Here is a 22,203-nt window from a genome sequence, read left to right on the forward strand (position 1 = left end):
CCAATGGAAAAGCAGCTTGCCAATAGAACAATTAACAGTCTGTCCTACCTGCTCACACTGTACCCTGGCTTTCACTGTTAAGTGACATATTGAATTTTATTTGATCGTTCATAGGATATACTCACCTCAGGGTAGACCGAGAGATATTTAATAGCTTTGTGAATAATCTATGACCCAGAAGATCAACTCAAAGTAGTGTAAAATAGAGCACAAGCTTTAGAAACAGAACACCTCAATTTGTATCATCCATCACCATCGTACTCTGTAATCTTAGGAAAGTTAACCTCTTTGTGAGTATGTATTCTCATCTGTAAAATCGGAATACTAGTTGTTAACATCTCACTGTATTGTTTTGAAGGAGAAATGAGTTAAAATTTAAAGCATTTTATATCTGAAACATATAATGAATGTTTTAAAATGCTAGCTATTATAACTGACTAAATCAAATATGTTATTTTAAGGAATGGGAAGGGATCTATGAAATTTCCCTCTTCAAGCTTTACACAGTGACATTTCTGAAAAGCTAGTGTTACACAATCACCCGTATTTCCCTATGGGTCTTACCAGGCACCTGGAAATACTTTACTCAGTATTACTTCATTCTAGCCCTGTTCCAGATCTCAGGTTCCAGGCTTTTGGGTTCAGGATTTCAACATACAACATTCCTCTCCCCAAAAAAGTTTATCTCCAAAAGGTATCAGTTTTAGGAAAAAGAAATAAAGACTTAAAAATCTACTTCAAAAAGAAAAAATCTACTTCATACTGATGATAGTTGTATATAAAATGAAACCAAACTACAGAATTTTTTTTAGAATAAATAAGTACACTTTTAGGGAGATTAGTAGATAATTTGTTGCTTATGTTGGTTCCAACCAGAAAATAAAATTGAAAGAGATAACTTACAATAGCATCAACAAATCAAATATCTACATATAAATCTACTAAAAACACATAAAACCTATAGAGATTGATAGAAATTTTAGAAGATCTAATAAAGCATTTATATATGATGTTCATGATTTGTGGAACTCATTAATAATATCAACAAGCTGTCACTTCTTTCTGCTGGTACACAGGAATCAGGCTGCAATAAAGACCTGCCAAAGGCTAGTTTCCTGTCACCTGCCTCTTCAGCATGTTTAATTTTTCCTGTTGCTGAGTTCTACCATTACCTTGGTAGCACCTTGTAGCAAGAGTTTGTCAGACACCATTCCACCTCCCCAGCAAAGGACCAAACACTTCATAACAAAGCAAGTCTCTTTATACACTCCCAATGACCTGTGACAGAACTAATACATGCCATTTCAAAAACAAAAAAAAAGCTAATTTTCTATTAACTCCCAACCTCATGACCCAACTCTACAAGACATAGACATTCACAAAGCTGAACAGTTAATCTATGAACAGCCCTGCCCATATCACAGAGAACAATAAATGGAATCCGAAGTGGGATCACTGAATTCCAGAGGGAACCCAGGGGAATCCTAGGTCAGGATCCAAACAAGAGTGTAAGACGACACATTTTTAAGCTGTGCTAAAATCCATACTTTAGCCAGTCCTTTAAAGCAAGCAATAAACACAGCTTCACCCGGCCTTCAGTAAACCCATGGGACTGATTTCTTCTGCTTCATTTTGCATTTGTTCTAATTGCTCTGGTTGCTGGCTTTTGACCCACTGATTGTTCACCTCCTGATTTACTTGCCGGCTTTCTCTTGCCACAATTTCTACCTTGGCCCTGCTATTTCCCACTGTCTTGGATGACAAAATTCTCTGTTGTGTCTGATACTGGCAAAATCTACCTGGGCCATCTAGTCCCTCAAATCATAAAATCATGATAGATGGGAAAGGGGACATAACCTAGAACAAATACAGAAGACAGAAACAAAAAGACATACAATTTTATTTCAGAAAGTTAAATTCTACATTAGGGAAAGCTTGAAAAAAATTATCAACAATAACCACAGAGTGTCTGGAGCATTGTTCAGAGACAGAAAAAGCAGGAACAGATAACCACACTGCTCGGAAGCAGGGATAAAGAGATGACAAAAGGAAAGCAAAACTACTCCTCCTTTTCCCTCAAGGAGAATAATCTCCAAACTGCAAAAAGACAGCAAACATGCTTAAGAGGAAATTGAAACTCAGGAGAGGTGAGAAGGTAGTGAGAGAACCCCCAGAGACCTTAAGTGGATTTTTTTGTCTTTAGACTAAGATGAATGGCATCTTAAGCACTGAGAAAACCTGCAGTGTGATTGCCCAAACACTGGCAGTGATGTTTAAGAAATACAGAAGAAAAAAAAGAAAACTCATAGGAAATGCCAGGAGTCCAACAAGAGTGAATATGAACTACATTCTGAACAGAAATAAAGACACTTGCTCTGCAAACTACAGATTAGATAGATAGATGCCTAACCTCTTACATTTCTATAGTTACATTTCTAGAGTAGTTAAAAAAAAAGAATGAAACATATCATTTGAATTGTGCCTCATATGATAATAATTTCTACCATATAATTAACACATTTCATCATCACAGCATTCCTTTATTGAAAAAAAGCATTACTCCCAATTTTTGTTGTTGTTTACAAATATGGAAATTGAGATTTGGGAGAGACTGAAATATTTAGATGATGACATAATACTACCTGCCAAGACTTTTTTATTATGACTCTCTGGTACTCTTCAAGTTCTATTTTGACACTGGAATGCTGTTACACATCATGTTTTTCAATTGCATCTAAAGAGAGTTGATTAAAGATCAAATCAACAGTTGAGGTAAGTATCTCAGATTTGACAGCACACAACATTTTACATATACCGTATGCAAAAGATATATATTGAAAGACAAGTTTGTGTGAAATCTGACTTAAAACTACTCCCTACTGCTGCTGCTAAGTCACTTCAGTCGCCTCTGACTCTTTGTTACCCTATGGCCGGTAGGCCACCAGGCTCTTCTGTCCATGGAATTCTCCAGGCAAGAATACTGCAGTGGGTTGCCGTTTTCTCCTCCAGGGGATCTTCCCCACCCAGGGATTGAACCCACATCTCCTACAGCTCCTGCATTATGCAGGTGGATATTACTACTGAACCACTGGGGAAGCACCTGTAAACAACTCATGATCTTCCTGCAAATCAAAAAGGAAAAGAAATAATCAAACAAAAACCTGGACAAATGGCAAGTTAGTACATAAAAGATTATTACTATGCATGTAAATGCAAATTAAAACAAAAATATTGGATGGACAATGATTAGAAAGATTTACAATTCAACTTGCTAGTAAAGAGGTAAAGAAACGAGAAGTTATTATACTGGAAGTGATTATGTGAAATTGTTCACACTTTCTAGTGGGCAATTTGGTAATGTATACTAAAACCTTAATTTCTATATAATTTAATTCATTTCTGGAACTATTCTACCTCTGAAACTTAAGTCAGGCTAGTGTAAAAACACAAAGATGTATATCCCTGCATGCATGGTTCATGTTGCTTATAAAAGAAAAAATTTGGAAACAGCTTAACACTCAATGAACAATAAATAAGTAACAGCATACACATAAAGTGGAATATAGTCCATAAACTCAAAAGCAGGAATATTTATTACACTTAAAAACAAAATGTGTATAATAAGTATGTTAGTTTAAAAACATATAATATGACAGTATATAAAAATATGTGGATTAAAATTCTGGAAAGGGAAAGGATGAATTGTTAATGATGGTTATACACGGGAACAGAATTTATGAGAGACTGGTTGCACTGACAGTCTTTTGAAATGTTTTAAACCACAATGTTTGTTTTAAGTGATATTACCATTTGAAACCAAGAATAACGTGACTACTTAGGATTTAAAGACTCTGCACTTGGCTCTTTTCCTAAATAACCCTTTAATCATAGCTTAATAAAGTCACACAAAATGTTATCAATTTTTTGTTTATCTAAAACCCAAAGGGCCAATTTACAGATAAGAAAATCAAATTGTAAAGATTATTTCAAGTTGGAGGATAAGATGAAATTTTAAAAAGATAATAAGTGCATTAATTTGAGAGGTAATTATGAAAGAAGTTAGAGTGGGAGACTGCACCATTCTCACCTGATAAACCCTAAATATTTTCATTAGTGATTAGTTAAATATGAGCAAATAGGATGATTTACCTGCTGAATTGAAATTTTTTAATTAAGTGTAAGACTATTAAAAAGAAAAAGTGTGTTTCGATCTAGGGATGTAAATCACATTTTAAAATATGCACTGCTGAGCACGCAGGCTTCCCAGGTGGCCCGGAGATAAAGAACCCGCCTGCCAGTGCAGGAGAGATAGGTTCCATCCCTGGGTCAGGAAGATCCCCTTGAGGAGGAAATGGCAACCCACTCCAGTATTCCTGCTTGGAGAATTCCATGGACAGAGGAGCCTGGCAGGCTATAGTTCATGGGGTCACAAAGAGTTGGACATGACTGAGCAACTAAATACGCACACACACACACACACACATACACACACAAACACAAACACACACACACACACTGAGCATACACAGAAACACTGTGAAGACAGACTGTTTTTCTTCCTGGTGTATGCCTCAGCTAACAATTGTGACAAATTTTTGATACAAAATAGACATTAAATAGGTATTTTGTTGAATGGACAAATCAGAAGCAGCAAATGTGCCATTTCTCAAGAGCATACCACACGTTTCAAGAGGAAATTTCACCTTAATGTGGCAGAGTTACAAAAAATATAGAAACGGTGTGGCATGAGAAGTGTTTAAGGACTAAAATGGCTCCAGTTTCTATCTAAAAGGGCAAAGCGTGATGGACACACAGTGACTGTCTGTCTTCAAAGATCTAAAGTCTCCAATGCAAGAAGGACTAAGCTAACTCCGTATGTCACCAGGGGCCAGAATACTGACAAGAGCTTTGTATTTACATAGACATATACCTTATATGAATACAAATTAAGATTTTCTAAAAGTCATGGTTGTCTAAAACTGTAAATATTAATCTCTTCATCCCTTCCAGTACTCAAATATCACTTCTTAAAAAGGCATATTTAAGGTGTTTTTGCATGGCATGGAAGTTTGAGTAATAACTACATCCTTCATCACTCTACATATTGAAAAGCACTGCATTGGGTGTTATTATCCCAGTTGAAATAATGCTAAACTATCAGAAACGGACTTCAAGGCAATACTTTACACTTCCAATCCTGCCCCCTCCTTCCAGCAAGACTATCATAGTAGTTCTCAAAACCGTTAGTGATAATGAAATTGATATCACAAGAATAAATCCCTTCCACCTCCCATAAAGTTTCACAGGCCTATGACTGTGCATTAGCACAAACACTCACAAATACACACAGGCACATACACACACAGCACAACAGGCATCTTCTATTGGGTGATATTTACGACTTTGCTTAAATTAGTTTGAGAGACCAAATTGCCATGATGTGCTAGCTCTGATATTAGAACCTCTTCATTAATCAGAGAATTATGCATCACCTGAATAAAAAAAGACTAATATATCAATTCCACTCTAGGTTGAGTCCATTGTTTTGAGTAAAAGCAACTACAGAAAGTTATGGGTTTATGTCTTGCCTGGGAACCTCATAAGTCAGAACTACAATACACTTAAGGCATTTTGAGGGCTCTCAAGTAAGGCATATGAAGCTATTACTCATCACAGCCTGTGAAGCAGCTGTACTATGGCATTTAATGGTAATTTTGTAAATATTTCAAATTTGTATTTTTATGAAGATTCATTAAAAACAATGCTATGTCACACACACACACACACACACACACACACACACACACACACACACACACACACACACACACACACACACACACACACACACACACACACACACACACACACACACACACACACACACACACCCCTACAACTATATACTTACTCCGGGGTTGCTTTGAGGGGGGCATTAGAAGAAATTACATTCACATGAAGCTGCAGGGTAGACAGTAAAGGACACTCAGCTGCTATCAGTTCAGTTTCTTCTCGGGCTGTATTTTTAATGATTCCTAATACCCCTATGAATTATTTTCATCCAGCAGGCCAATTTGTTTTATTTTAATAGTGTTTGGTTTCTTTTCATCCTTTTTAAATCACCCAATTTAAATTTATGAAAACCTGTTGCTGGAGAGCAGGAGTCTAGGTGTTGGGGATATTAGGATGCTTGTCCTGGTTGTCGCCAGCTGCTCAGGAAGGCTGTGACCTTGAGCAGAGCACAAGCCCTCTGCCGCTCAGTCCCTCATCAATAAAACAAGGCCATTGGATGGGTGGATCGCTAAGGCCTTTCCAGCACATTCTCCGTCTGTGCCTGTTTAAACAAGAAATAATTTAGGATTTGATTGACAACCTAGGTCGACATTATGGACTAAGGACATGAAAAACATTTTAAAGCCTCTCCTGTGAATTTGTATATCTCAGATAGAGTTCCCCAGACACCAGTTCTGAGTCAAGGACTCTTGCAAAAGTGATACGTTAGAAAACTAATAGGCAAGTGAGGAACCAGTATAAGGAAGGGATTGATGGAAGTCAAGCAAGAATGTAGAACTGAGAAAAACCACACAGAGCATAGTAACTTTGGTTCAATTCCACGTGGGAACATCAGAAACAAGAGATCGTAGTCTTAATTGGGGATGAAACTTATCAGATCTCTGTTAAGGGATCAGACTCCAGAGAGTTGTGAACCCCAGACATTCAGGACCTGAGCATCTCTACTAGCCTGGGGGCAGCCTTCACAGAAAGAGACAGTATTTGGCTTCTGGGAGTGAATGAAATCAGGGAACTGAAAATACATCAAAAGAGCAAGGGGATCCAAAAAGGCATCAGTAGAGGTTACAAAGGCCAACAGGGTCAGCCTCAATCATCAGTCCTTCCAAAAGACAAACAATGGGGCTTCCCTGGTGAGCCAGTGGTTCAATTCAGTCGCTCAGTCGTGTCCAACTCTTTGTGACCTTGTGGACTGTAGAATGACAGACTTCCATGTCCATCACCAACTCCTGGAGCTTGCTCAAACTCATGTCCAATGAGTCGGTGATGCCATCTAACCATCTCATTCTCTGTTGTCCCCTTCTCCTTCTGCCTTCAATCTTTCCCAGCATCAGGGTCTTTTCCAGTAAGTCAGTTCTTCATATCAGGTGGCCAAAGTACAGAATGCATCACAACTACTAAGCTCACTCAGCACAACTAAAGTGTCTATGCACTACAACAAAAGATCCCACATGACGCAAGGAAGATTCCGTGTGCTACAACTAAGACCTGACACAGCCAAAAAATGAAAAGGACAAGCAATGAAACCATCTTACATTATCCCACAAACATGACACTCATTACATACTCAATAAAAGTATTTGAGCACATGTAGATGTCTGACAGCGGCTGCGCTTTGCTGGAGCAGCAGTGAAGAGATACCCCACATCCGAGGTAAGAGAAACCCAAGTAAGATGGTAGGTGTTGCGAGAGGGCATCAGAGGGCAGACACACTAAAATCATAATCACAGAAAACTAGCCAATCTGATCACAGGACCACAGTCGTGTCTAACTCAATGAAACTAAGCCATGCTGTGTGGGGTCACCCAAGACAGTCGAGTCATGGTGGAGGGGCCTGACAGAATGTGGTCCACTGGAGAAGGGAATGGCAAACCACTTCGGTATTCTTGCCTTGAAAATCCCATGAACAGTATGAGAAGGCAAAATGATAGAATACTGAAAGAGGAACTCCCCAGGTCGGTAGGTGCCCAATATGCTACTGGAGATCAGAGGAGAAATAACTCCAGAAAGAATGAAGGGATGGAGCCAAAGCAAAAACAACACCAAGTTGTGGATGGGACTGGTAATAGAAGCAAGCTCCGATGCTGTAAAGAGCAATATTGCATAGGAACCAGGAATATTAGGTCCACGAATCAAGGCAAATTGGAAGTGGTCAAACAGGAGATGGCAAGAGTGAATGTCGACATTCTAGGAATCAGCGAACTAAAATGGACTGGAATGGGTGAATTTAACTCAGATGACCATTATATCTACTACTGTGGGCAGGAATCCCTTAGAAGAAATGGAGTAGCCATCATGGTCAACAAGAGAGTCCGAAATGCAGTACTTGGATGCAATCTCAAAAATGACAGAATGATCTCTGTTCATTTCAAAGGCAAACCATTCAATATCACAGTAATCCAAGCCTATGCCCCAACCAGTAATGCTGAAGAAGCTGAGGTTGAACGGTTCTATGAAGATCTACAGGACCTTTTAGAACTAACACCCAAAAAAGATGTCCTTTTCATTATAGGGGACTGGAATGCAAAAGTAGGAAGTCAATAAACACCTGGAGTAACAGGCAAATTTGGCCTTGGAGTACAGAATGAAGCAGGGCAAAGGCTAATAGAGTTTTGCCAAGAGAACGCACTGGTCATAGCAAACACCCTCTTCCAACAACACAAGGGAAGACTCTACACATGGACATCACCAGATGGTCAACATTGAAATCAGACTGATTATATTCTTTGCAGCCAAAGATGGAGAAGTTCTATACAGTCAGCAAAAATAAGACCAGGAGCTGACTGTGGCTCAGATCATGAACTCCTTATTGCCAAATTCAGACTTAAACTGAAGAAAGTAGGGAAAATCACTAGACCATTCAGGTATGACCTAAATCAAATCCCTTATGACTACACAGTGGAAGTGAGAAATAGATTTAAGGGACTAGATCTGATAGACAGAGAGCCTGATGAACTATGGATGGAGGTTCATGACATTGTACAGGAGACAGGGATCAAGACCATCCCCAAGGAAAAGAAATGCAAAAAGGCAAAATGGTTGTCTGAGGAGGTCTTACAAATAGCTGTGAAAAGAAGCGAAGCGAAAAGCAAAGGAGAAAAGGAAAGATATTCCCATTTGAATGCAGAGTTCCAAAGAATAGCAAGGAGAGATAAGAAAGCCTTCCTCAGTGATCAATGCAAAGAAATAGAGGAAAACAACAGAATGGGAAAGACTAGAGATCTCTTCAAGAAAATTAGAGATATCAAGGGAACATTTCAGGCAAAGATGGATTCGATAAAGGACAGAAATGGTATGGACCTAACAGAAGCAGAGGATATTAAGAAGAGGTGGCAAGAATACACAGAAGAACTGTACAAAAAAGATCTTCACAACACAGATAATCACAATGGTGTGATCACTGACCTAGAGCCAGACATCCTGGAATGTGAAGTCAAGTGGGCCTTAGAAAGCATCACTACGAACAAAGTTAGTGGATGTGATGGAATTCTAGTTGAGCTATGTCAAATCCTGAAAGATGATGCTGTGAAAATGCTGCACTCAATATGCCAGCAAATTTGGAAAACTCAGCAGTGGCCACAGGACTGGAAAAGGTCAGTTTTCATTCCAATCCCAAAGAAAGGCAATGCCAAAGAATGCTCTAACTACCACACAATTGCACTCATCTCACATGCTAGTAAAGTAGTGCTCAAAATTCTCCAAGCCAGGCTTCAGCAATACATGAACTGAGTAATTCCAGCTGTTCACGCTGGTTTTAGAAAAGGGAGAGGAACCAGAGATCAAATTGCCAATATCCACTGGATCATCGAAAAAGCAAGAGAGTTCCAGAAAAACATCTACTTCTGCTTTATTGACTACGCGAAAACCTTCGACTGTGTGGATCACAATAAACTGTGGAAAATTCTGAAAGACATGGGAATACGAGACCACCTGACCCACCTCTTGAGAAACCGGTATGCAGGTCAGGAAGCAACAGTTAGAACTGGACATGGAACAACAGACTGGTTCCAAATAGGAAAAGGAGTACATCAAGGCTGTATATTGTCACCCTGCTTGTTTAACTTATATGCAGAGTACATCATGAGAAACGCTGGGCTGGAGAAAGCACAAGCTGGAATCAAGATGGCCAGGAGAAATATCAATAACCTCAGATATGCAGATGACACCACCCTTATGGCAGAGAGTGAAGAGGAACTAAAAAGCCTCTTGATGAAAGTGAAAGAGGAGAGTGAAAAAGTTGGCTTAACGCTTAACATTCCGAAAACTAAAATCATGGCATCTGGTCCCATCACCTCATGGGAAATAGATGGGGAGACAGTGGAAACAGTGTCAGACTTCATTTTTTTGGGCTCCAAAATCACTGTGGATGGTGACTGCAGCCATGAAACTAAAAGACGCTTACTCCTTGGAAGGAAAGTTATGACCAACTTAGAGAGCATTTAAAAAGCAGAGACATTACTCTGCCAACACAGGTCCATCTGGTCAAGGCTATGGTTTTTCCAGTGGTCATGTATGGATGTGAGAGTTGGACTGTGAAGAAAGCTGAGTGCCAAAAAATTGATGCTTTTGAACTGTGGTGTTGGAGAAGACTCTTGAGAGTCCCTTGGACTGCAAGGAGATCCAACCAGTCCATCCTGAAGGAGATAAGTCCTGGGTGTTCATTGGAAAGACTGATAATGAAGCTGAAACTCCAGTACTTTGGCCACCTCATGGGAAGAGTGGACTCATTGGAAAAGACCCTGATGCTGGGAGGGGTTGGGGGCAGGAGGAGAAGGGGACGACAGAGGATGAGATGGCTGGATGGCATCACCGACTCAATGGACATGAGTTTGAGTAAACTCCGGGAGTTGTTGATGGACAGGGAGGCCTGGCGTGCTGCAATTCATGGGGTCGCAAAGAGTTGGACACGACTGAGCCACTGAACTGAACTGACTGAGATGCCTGACAAATTATACAGGAGAAGATAAAAAAGATAGGGTCTCTAGACTCATGGACTCTACAGCTCTATAGTGAAATGGAGGGGACAGATTACAATTATGTTGTTCAGTTGCTAAGTCATGTCAACTCTTTGTGACCCCCTGGACTGCAGCATAACAGGATTCTCTATCCTTTGTTATCTCCCAGAGTTTTCTCAAATTCATGCCCATTGAGTTGGTGATGCTATCTAACCATCTCATCTTTTGTTGTCTCCTTTACCTCCTGCCTTCAATCTTTCCCAGCATCAGAGACTTTGCCAATGAGTAAACTTTTCACATAAGGTGGCCAAAGTACTGGAGCTTTAGCTTCATTATCAGTCCTTCCAGTGAGTATTCAGGACTGATTTCCTATAGGATTGACTGATTTGACCTCCTTGCAGTCCAAGGGACTCTCAAGAGTCTTCTCCAGCACCACAGTTTGAAAGAATCAATTATTCGGTGCTCAGCCTTCTTTATGGTCCAACTCTCACATCCATACATGACTACTGGAAAAACCATAGCTTTGACCATACGCACCTTTGCTGGCGTAGTGGTGTCTCTGCTTTTTAATACACTGCCTAGGTTTGTCATAGCTTTTCTTCCAAGGATCAAGTGTCTTTTAATTTCATGGCTGCAGTTACCATCTGTGGTGATTTTGGAGCTGAAGAAAATAAAGTCTGTCACTGTTCCAATTTTTCCCCGTCTATTTGCCATGAAGTGATATATCATAGTAATTCTGAGGTACCCTGATGAGGTGCAGTGTGAGAATGAAAAGCGGGGTTCATTACAAAATAAAAAGTCTAAAAAGGCTTATGTGAGATAGTGACATTTAAACTGAAACCTGAATGATGGGCACAAACAGCCATATAAAGAATGGAGGGGTGGAGATGGGGAGAATATTCAGACAGAAAGGCGATGAGCCAAGAATGTGATGTTGTAAAGAGCTTTACATGGTTCAAAGATCTGAAATAAGGCCAATGTGGCTGAAGAGCTGTGAGCAAGATGGAGAAGGATGAATTTCAAGAGATAAATAAGAGTAAAGCCTCTGATACCATATGAATGTGTTTGCATTTTATTCTCAGTGCCATAGTAAACTGAGCTTCTCAGAGGGCACAGTGGTAAAGAACCTGCCTGCCAACGCACGAGACACAGGAGATGTGTGTTTGATCCCTGGGTCAGGAAGATCCCCTGGAGAAGGAAATGGCAACCCACTCCAGTATCCTTGCCTGGAGAGTCCCATGGACAGAGGAGTGTGGCAGGTCACAGTCCATGGGGTAGCAAAGAGTCAGACACAACTGAGCGACTGAGCATGCACTCACAGTGGGAAACCATTTAAGCTTAGGACAGACATGATTAAATGGGAAACCATTTTAAACAGAAGACAAATATCTTAAAAATAACACTGAGTTCTGTGTAGAGAATGAATTTGAAAGGAAGCAAGAATAGGAATGGGAACACATGTTACGAGTTTATTATGGTATTGTTATTGATTATTTGTTGAGACCCCATAGACTGCAGCCTGCCAGGCTCCTCTGTCCATGGGATTTTCCAGTCAAGAATACTGGACTGGGTTGCCATTTCCTACTCCATCAAGCGCACATCTTCTGTGTCTCCTACATTACAGGGGGATTCATTACTGCTTGGCCATCAGGGAAGTCCTATTATGGTATTAGGTCTCATGAAAAAGGACAGTAAGTTGAAATAGAATGATAGTAAAAATATGAAAAATAAATTTCTTCCTGTGAATCCAAATAAGAATTTCAAGAACCCCTTCAAGCTAACTATAAGAATAAAAAAATTGATGAGAATACTTGATCATTAATACGAGAAGACAGAGGTAACTGTGGCTTTTCATATTCCAGACACAATCCTAGTCTTTTTACGGTTGGAGCCACAGGAGAAAGGAAGTAGAAATGAGAGTTGGTCATGGCTATTCCAGGAGAAGAGCCCTGGGCCAATTAACACTTAATCCTAGAGAGGCAAGAAGAAAAGAGAACAGTACCTGAGACAGTAGAAAATGATGTAGCTTATTCCCCAAGCAAAAAAAAAAAAAAAGATTAAATACTATGGATTATTTTATTAATAGAGTTAAATTACATTAAAAGGGAGGAGAAAGTGCCACTCTTATGGTATGACTTTACATGAGTTCCTACTAGAAAATCAATTCCCTCTCATTTATGTTTGTGTGTATACGTGTGGGAGGGTGAGGGTTGTGGTAGAAAAAGAGTATACACAATTGAAGAATTCTGTGTGAGCTTTATCCTCTAGATTGGAATAATACACAATAAAAACAATCATGGAATTCTATCCTTGAAGGACAAAGAACTGACCCCTTAACTAGACTGGGAAGATACAGGAAGACAACAAAAATGGGAAAGTCATGTACTAAATCCTGGAAGTCAGAGGGAGCATTGTTTCTTAGGGAAGTAGAAGTGTTACAATCTGACTGAAATGTAGGATTTGAAAGAGGCATACACAAGAGATGGGAAATAAGAATAACTTAGGCACAAGAAGACTTACATGACAAGCTAAGGGAGTTGACAGTGACTTGAATCACTTCAGTGATTCACTGAAGAAGGTTCAGCACTGAAACAGCATGACCACATTGCATATTAGACCATATGCAAATATGACCATTTGCATCTTAGAGAATCATGCTGGGAGAAGGGTCAAAGCTAGATTTAAAGTGTAACTGCTTAGGAGGTTCTTTTAGTAATCTGGGCAAGAGAAGACAGACCTTAAAAGAAAGGAGTAGCAGCGAACATGGAAGAAAGAGAACAGAAGCTAAAGAAGTTTAAGCAAGTGAAATCAATGCTACTTGATGACTGATCACCACAGCGAGTGAGGGGGAAAAGTAGACAAGAGATCAAGGGGTGAAAACCCAAGGTCTGACTCGAACAACCTAAAGGAGGGTGACAGTTTTTTTGAGAGAGAAGGAAAATAAGAATGAGAAAAATAAGTAAGACAAAAGTTGAGAGTAAGAAGATCTAGGAAAGACATGACAATGGGCTTGCTTTGAAAATGATCTGTAGGATATTATGATAAAGAAGAAAACCAGCAAATTGTTGGACACATAACCTTGGAAAGAAAAGAGATCTCTGCAGTACATCTTGAGACTTGCACATAGTAGCTTGAGCCAATAAATTAAACTATACCACTCAGGAGATGCCTCAGAAGTACAAAAATTGAACCACAGGGAACACCCAAGTGAAATATGAATTGAGGAATAATAGTTCATTTCAATTCAGTTCAGTTCAGTCACTCAGTCGTGTCCAACTCTTTGCAGCTCCATGAACCGCAGCACGCCAGGTCTCCGTGTCCATCACCAACTCAGGGAGTTTACTCAAACTTATGTCCATCGAGTCGGTGATGCCATCCAACCATCTCATCCTCTGTCATCCCCTTCTCCTCCTGCCTTCAATCCTTCCCAGCATCAGGGTCTTTTCAAATGACTCAGCTCTTCACATCAGGTGGCCAAAGTATTGAAGTTTTAGCTTCAGCATCAGTCTTTCCAATGAACACCCAGGTCTTATCTCCTTTAGGATGGACTGGTTGGATCTCCTTGCAGTCCAAGGGACTCTCAAGAGTCTTCTCCAACACCACAGTTCAAAAGCATCAATTCTTCAGTGCTTAGCTTTCTTTACAGTCCAACTCTTACATCCATACTAGATATCAAGAAAAATCTAGGAAGAAGGAGGAGAGTCAAGAAACAGAAGTATTAGGGAATCAATGAAGGAAAGAAGATTGAGGAGGGAATGGTCAGTGAATCCAAACACTACAGAGAAATCAAATTGATAAGGATTCCCCATTTTATGTTTAGCAGTTTGGTAGACAGCAGGATGATGGGGTGGGGGAGAGCTCAGACTTTAGGAGGAGGGTCACTGAATAGGCAGTGTGGAAGTGAAAAACAGGAGGGAAGATAATATTTTAAAGAAACTAGAAACTTGGCTCTGAAGTAAATAGAAAGAGGATGTTGGCTAGACTCTCAGTTTTTTGAACATAGGTTTTACTGTGTTGGTCTGCATTGGTCACCTTAAAAGTGAAAGTGAAGTGAAATCGCTCAGTCATGTCCGACTCTTTGCAGCCCCATGGACAGTTGCCCACCAAGCTCCTCTGTCCATGGGATTCTCCAGGCAAGAATACTGGAGTGGGTTGCCATTTCCTTCTCCAGGGGATCTTCCCAACCCAGGGATCGAACCCAGGTCTCCCGCATTGCAGGCAGAACGCTTTAACCTCTGAGCCATCAGGGAAGTTGCCTTATGTAATCTTAAAATGCTGTTGAAGCCAGACAATAACTACAGGTGTTCTGCCATGTATGTCCATTAACTAAAGTAACTGGATGTTTGGAAGGATTGTTTTGACTCCTTTTTGTTTGTTTTTAGTTGTTTGCTAAATTGGAAGAAATCTGAACATACATTCATTCTGAAGGGAAAGGAGGAAAGACTGAAGATAGAAGCAAAATCAGGGAGTGTTGGAATGAGACACCAAAGGGGTCTAGAGAGGAAGTAACCCAAAGCATAGGGAAAGAATGTGCCTTAACCACAGGAGGAACCTGTAATCCCCTCAACGGCAGAGAGACAAGAAAATGGTAGATTTGTGAGAAGTCATATTCTCAAATGGTGTGAAGGTGTTACCCATTTGCCCAATATTTTCAAGCACCTCCTGGAGGAGAATCCCATGGAGTGAGGAGCCTGGTAGGCTACAGTCCATGGGGTCGCAAATAGTTGGACACGACTGAGTGACTTCACTTCACTAATGGGAAGTTAACCAAAGGAGTACCAAGAATTAATTTTAAATGACACACACTTTCAGAGGGCTGAACTACTATACATACTAGTCATACAAGTTGATAGTATTACTTTTGAGAGTTGTCTTCAGTTATAGCTACTAAGGCACAAGCTACTTACGTTGCATTACAGTTTGAAAACGCACGGATTTTGAAAGTCTGAAATACATGGATTTAAAACTTCACATACATAAATTAATGTATTGTTTCACAGCGAATTTTATTTCCCTGGGTTTCTCCACTGATAAAAGCAGACACCACTAAATAAAAATTGATCAAGCAGCTAGAGATCTGAGGGATTGTTTTGATCAGGTGTCTTTTTTTTGACAAATACTTTCAGCAGTGTCCATTCTTGATACAAATTCCTTAATTTACTTAATCAAGTTTGTATTTATTCTTCACCTGTGTGATTTTGATGGATGAAGATATGTTTTCTGAAGCAGAAATGCAAATCCTGGATCTGGCCCATGAAACAGCTAATCAGGGGAATTCCAACAGTTGATTTATTGTAGCCATTGCAAAGGAGGAGAGCAGGTTGCTAATAAACAGCAATTAGACACATGTTTTAGGCCAAGTGGAGACTATTACTCACGCTAAGAGTTTTTAAACTTTGAATTATCTACATCTTATTCACTCACTTTGGCAGGTTATTACTTTTGGAAATTATTTGTAATAATGCTCATATACAAGAGCACTTTTCCCTTCTCTTTGTCATAGGGAATTTGAGCCAATCCAGCACTCATATAGATCTAATTACCACTTTTCATTGAGTCCAAATATGATTCTAAATCAGGCAATTTGGGAAAGATCACATGGTTTGGGAGGTATTTTCCAGTAATGATGAGCTAGTAAGACTCAAACTTGTATTGAATTTAGGAGCCAGGGCTAAATCTAGGCTAACGACATCATAAGTCTGCAGCAATGAACTTTCCCAAAGGGTGTTATTTAGAGCCAGTGCTTGTGCCATAGCCATTATTCAAAATATTTTTAATTTTATAAACTTCAATGAAATGGAATCTTTATAAACTGTCAAAACAGAGATACATACTTACTAGAATTTCAGTATCAGCTAAAACTTAGATGAGGCTACCAAATAAAGCATCACTATCTTATGGTTAAAGAAAACTAGTTAAAAGAAATAACAATAGAAAGTAAGAATTGTCTTAAGATGGAATTACTGGCCTTGAAAAGTTGTGAGCTGTCACTGAAGACATGTGCATGAAGATCAAATATCCACTTATCAGAAATGTCATAGAAGTTACCATGCACTGTTTAAACAATTGTTTAAAGTATGCCCTCTAGGGTTACTTTCAATATTCAGTGGCTATAAATTCTAGGAAAATGATGGATGCAAAATATTATCTAATAGAGTTATTTTAAAATATCTATTATATTTAAACATTCAGGCTTCTTGGCCACAAGCACTTGGTAAACCTCTAGTTAATACAGAAGGAACTAGGTATGTGGTAGCTGACAGACTGGGAACTGGAGAAACAAGCTTGGGAATATGGGTAGACCAAGGGAGGCTAAGCAACAACAACCACAACCAAGTTCATACCAGAAGTCTAGTCTAATAAGAATGTTGCTTTAGATATCAGAGCCATCCATCCTGCTGAACCCAGCTGTCATGGAATACCTAAACTCAAGGCTACTGCCAGCCCTGTAGCTGATGTGTATCTCACAGGAATATGTAAAGCTCCTGCAAATAAATTCTGTTCTATTCTTATTGCATCACCCTCTCCAGAGTTTAAACTCAGGTTGAAACATCATTCTGACAAAAAATCAGATACTTAGACCCTACCTACTAAGGGGTAGAGAGAGAAAGAAGTTGTACCCCTTCAGCTAAATAGTGAGGATAAGGCATTCTTCCAACGTGGGAAGGGAGCTTGAATTCTGATAAGTCAAAATAAAGGTAAGTATCTACTCCAAAGATTTTATTGAATGTTTTAATATCCAACATTTTGTCTCTTTATAATGTTGGTGAGTTTGATCCACTGCAGGGAGTAGGGACTGTGACTTTTGCAAATTTTACTTTACCTGCAAATTTTCTTACTCACCATCTTCTGGAAGTATTTCCTAGAGAACTACTCTAGTTTTTAAATAGAATACACTAGGTAATGATCCGGAGAAGGCAATGGCAACCCACTCCAGTACTCTTGCCTGGAAAATCCCATGGATGGAGGAGCCTGATGGGCTGTAGTCCATGGGGTCGTGAAGAGTCGGACAACTGAGCGACTTCACTTTCACTTTTCACTTTAATGCACTGGAGAAGGAAATGGCAACCCACTCCAGTGTTCTTGTCTGGAGAATCCCAAGGATGGGGGAGCCTGTTGGGCTGCCGTCTATGGGGTCTCACAGAGTCGGACACGACTGAAACAACTTAGCAGCAGCAACAGCAGCAGGTAATGATCATTCATCATGCCCTATTCTATACTTTTATTTTATCTGAAAAGAACAAAGTAATCAATTCTAAAGAAATAGATGCCTCTCCTCAGTTCATGGTTTCCAATTAATTAAAGGTTTCCTGGGAAATGCCAGGATTGCTTATGGCCCGTTGTTAATGATCTGAGGCCGCCTATTCTGCTAAATGTTAACTGTGGTATGGAAATGTGATGGCGTCTGCATTAGAGTTCACTAATCAAAATAATTATACCCACTCTGCACATTTCACATGTCTTCACTTAAATAGGATCAAGTATCATTTAATATGAACCTTTTATATAAAGTTACATCCTCAAGAGGCTCCCTCCAAACTGAATGAGCTCAGAGTCTCTTACCCAAAGAGCATTTGTAAAAGTGTGAAGGTCTATTTTTTGTAATGCAAGCATATATGTAACTGCTACAGGATTCCCCCTACCCCGGTGACCAGAGTAACAGAGAGACAACAGAAACCGGTATTCAGTTCAGTTCAGTCGCTCAGTCGTGTCCGACTCTTTGTGACCCCATGGACTGCAGCACGCCAGGCTTCCCTGTCCATCACCAACTCCCGGAGCTTGCTCAGATTTATATCCATCGAGTTGGTGATGCCATCTAACCATCTTGTCCTCTGTGGTCCCCTTATATAATAAGGATAATTATATAATATAATAATTGGGAGAGCCTTGTTGAAAAAGTAATTAATACAGTTCAGGTCAAATTCAGTTAACTTGTCCTGGTATAATACTCATATCCTTAACCCAATCACTAGAATCAGCCTTTATCCCACAAGAGGATATTATTATTATAGAAGGTATTATTATAGAAGATTGGAGGACCAGTTTTGCTCATAATTTAGAGGTATTTTTCTTTGGGGCTCTCATCCAGTGATAATTTTTCCTTTGTTCGCCTACCATCTTGTGTTGCAAAGCACATGCTGATGAGCACTAGAAGAATCCTGACACTTCCTTCACCCTCGTACTAAGGGTATAACTTTTATTTATAGTGTGTCTTCCTCATCAAACAGCATTCATCATGCAAAAAGATGGACAAATATCCAATAACATAAATACTACATACCAAACAGGAAATGCAGAGAATGGCATCCAGTCCCATCACTTCAATGCAAACAGTCAGGGGAAAAGTGAAAGCAGTGACAGATTTTAGTTTCTTGGACTCCAAAATCATTGCAAACAAGGACTGCAGCCATGAAATTAAAAGACACTTGCTTCTGTGAAGAAGAGCTATGACAAACTTAGCATCTTAAAAAGCAGAGACATCACTTTGCCAACAATAGTTGTATTGTTAGCACTTTGCCAACAATAGTTGTATTGACTATCTGTACAGTCACAGCTATGGTTTTTCCAGTGGTCATGTATGGATGTGAGAGTTGGGCCATAAAGAAGGCTAAGCACTGAAGAACTGATGCTTTTGAATTGTGATGCTGGAGAATACTTTTGAGAGGACCTTGGACTGTAAAGAGATCAAACCAGTCAATCCTATAGGAAATCAACCCTGAGTATTCATTGGAAGGATTGATGCTGAAGCTGAAGCTCCAGTAATTTGGCCACTGATGTGAAGAGTTGACTCACTGGAAAAGACCCTGATGCTGGGAAAGATTGAGGACAGGAGAAGAAGAGGGTGACAGAGGATAGGATGGATGGATGGCATCACCAACTCAATGGACATAAGTGTGAGCAAACTCCAGGAGATAGTGAAGGACAGGGAAGCCTGGCATGCTGCAATCCATGGGGTAGCAAAGAGTCAGACATGACTTTGTGACCAAATAACAACAACAAAGAATCCTTGCTTTTATCTTCCAGTTTCACCATGCTTACAAAGTCAATAAACATATGCAAGAATAAAAAAGAATATCAGAAATTATGATTTTTTTTAAAAAGTAGGATATTCAGAATTTGAAAATTAAGAGGACAATGAAAAAAGAAATGTAACCAAAAATAGGCTGTCCCCACTGTAAAATCAGAAAAGTCTAACTAGTTTTGCAAACATCAAAAGAAACTATGTCATAAATGTAAGCTGCTATCTTTAATGAACAACATAAGGTTGAAGCTCACAGCTTCAAAGAACATCTGAACATTTCTATTACATGCGTGTATTACTCTAGGTCCTCTGAGAAGCCAATGCCAAATCGGGATTAAACGTGCAAGGATTTTACGAGGGAAATGTATGTGTGAGAGAAAATGGGGCAGGGGCTGAAAGGCTGGGTGAAACACCAGACAACAATGTAAGCCTGACTCCAGTGGAGCAGAGAGGGTGTGAAGGCTGGATAAAGCACCTTGGAATGCTCTGCAGCTTCAGGAGGGGTCAGCAGGGCTCTCAGGGTGTTCTGGAGTCAAGGTTGTTCTGTCCCAGCAATGTCCTTCCTAACAATCCCTGCCACGCTCAGTCACTGTGGAAACAGCCATAAAATGAGAACAATTTTGGGTCATTAAAATGGATCAAATGCAAAAGGCTTCTGAGCACTCCTCTTATAGTAATACTGTCTTTGCGTAGAAAAGCTGGCAAGAAAGCTAAGTAGTTGCTAATAGTTTTGTCAGTTTCCTTCTCTTACTGCCCAGTCTCTGTAACTAGATTCATCTTAAGACACTTTGAAAGTCACCTAGGTTTTACCTCTTACTTTCTTTCACCAACTTACTCCTCAGCTGTCTATAATGTTTCTAACCTTCTGTTGAAACTTTTCATTTGAAAATTTTCATCAATTGTCTCATTACTGAAAGACAATATTATTATTTTTTAGAACATGGATGCATTCTAACAAACCGCTTACTGAAGCAACTGAGTCTTGAAGCCCACTCCCTCTCCTTGAGATGCTCCTGCCTTGACTTCTTTGACTCTGTATTGTTTCAGTCCTCTACATCTCTAAGTATGCATTCCAGGCCTTTTTCATTATACCCATTCACATCTCCCGATCTCACATTTAAATATTCACCAAGCTAATGCCTTAGGTTGCTTATCTATAAATAAAATTTTGCTTAGAGGACTAATTATTTCCCCTAATTCCAGATCCTAAACTGCTCTGAACTATTTTTACAGCACCTGACATGTCTTTCCAAGTAAGATATTATGGAAGAAACCAAATGAACTTGTTGGCCAACCCAATGTATTCTGGAGGTTTTCAAAGGCACTTTAAACGGATTATGTCCACAATCCAATAACTTCTGTTTTACTTTCCTATTTTAGGTAATGGCATCATCAATGAGCTATGTTTTAACACATCTTTAATCATTTTGACTTTCTTATGTTTATCTCCTGATGTTAAATAAAATGGTTCAAATTTACCCTAAATGTTAGTCAACAGATAAAGCAATATTTTTATTTCTCATATTTAAAAGTTAATATTTTGCCAATTATAAAATGAATAAATTGTTTAAATAAGCTAATTATATATAAAATATAATTTTTAAGTAAAAATTTAATATTTGCTATTAGATTTTTCCAATTTTTCTAGTATTTTAAATTATGCTCAGTGAACAATGTGTGCACGCTCAAGTCCCTCAGTTGTGTCCAACTCCGCAATCCCAAGGACTGTAGCCCTCCAGGTTCCTCTGTCTATGGAATTTTCCAGTCAAGAATACTGGCGTGAGTAGCCATTTCCTACTCCAAGGGATCTTCCTGACCCAGGGATCCAACTGTGTCTTCTGTGTCTCCTCCGCTGGCAGGCAGATTCTATACCACTGAGCCACCTGGGAAGACCCTCAGTGAACATGGTTACGTGTAAATCTTAGCACATCTTACAGAGATACATCCTATTGGATAAAACCTAGTAAAGGAATTAGTAGACAATACTGAATAAACAATTTTGTTTAACTGTTCTGTTAAAAGAATAAAACTAAAATCAACGTAAACAAGTGTTCATTTTTAATGCAACTGTATAATAAATATTATTCTATAAGAAAATTTGTATACATTCATATTTATTTCCATTTAGTAAATTCCTATGAGTGAACTGGAAATGGGCTTTTGTTTCCAAACACACAGAAAATTCACATCATCAGAGAAGGCAAATCAAAACCACAATGAGATATCACCTTATCCCTGTTAATGGCTATTAGCAAAAAGATAAGAAATAACAAGTGTTGTGAAGATGTGGAGAAAAGAGAACCTTAATGCACTATTGTTGGGAATGTAAACTGGTGCAGCTACTATGGAAACCAGTATGGAGGTTTTTAACAAATTAAAAATAGAACTTCCATATGATCTAGCAATTCCACTTCTGGGTATATATTAAAAGGAAAA

This window comes from Cervus canadensis, chromosome 5, assembly GCF_019320065.1.
Source record: "Cervus canadensis isolate Bull #8, Minnesota chromosome 5, ASM1932006v1, whole genome shotgun sequence".
Lineage (NCBI taxonomy): Eukaryota > Metazoa > Chordata > Mammalia > Artiodactyla > Cervidae > Cervus > Cervus canadensis.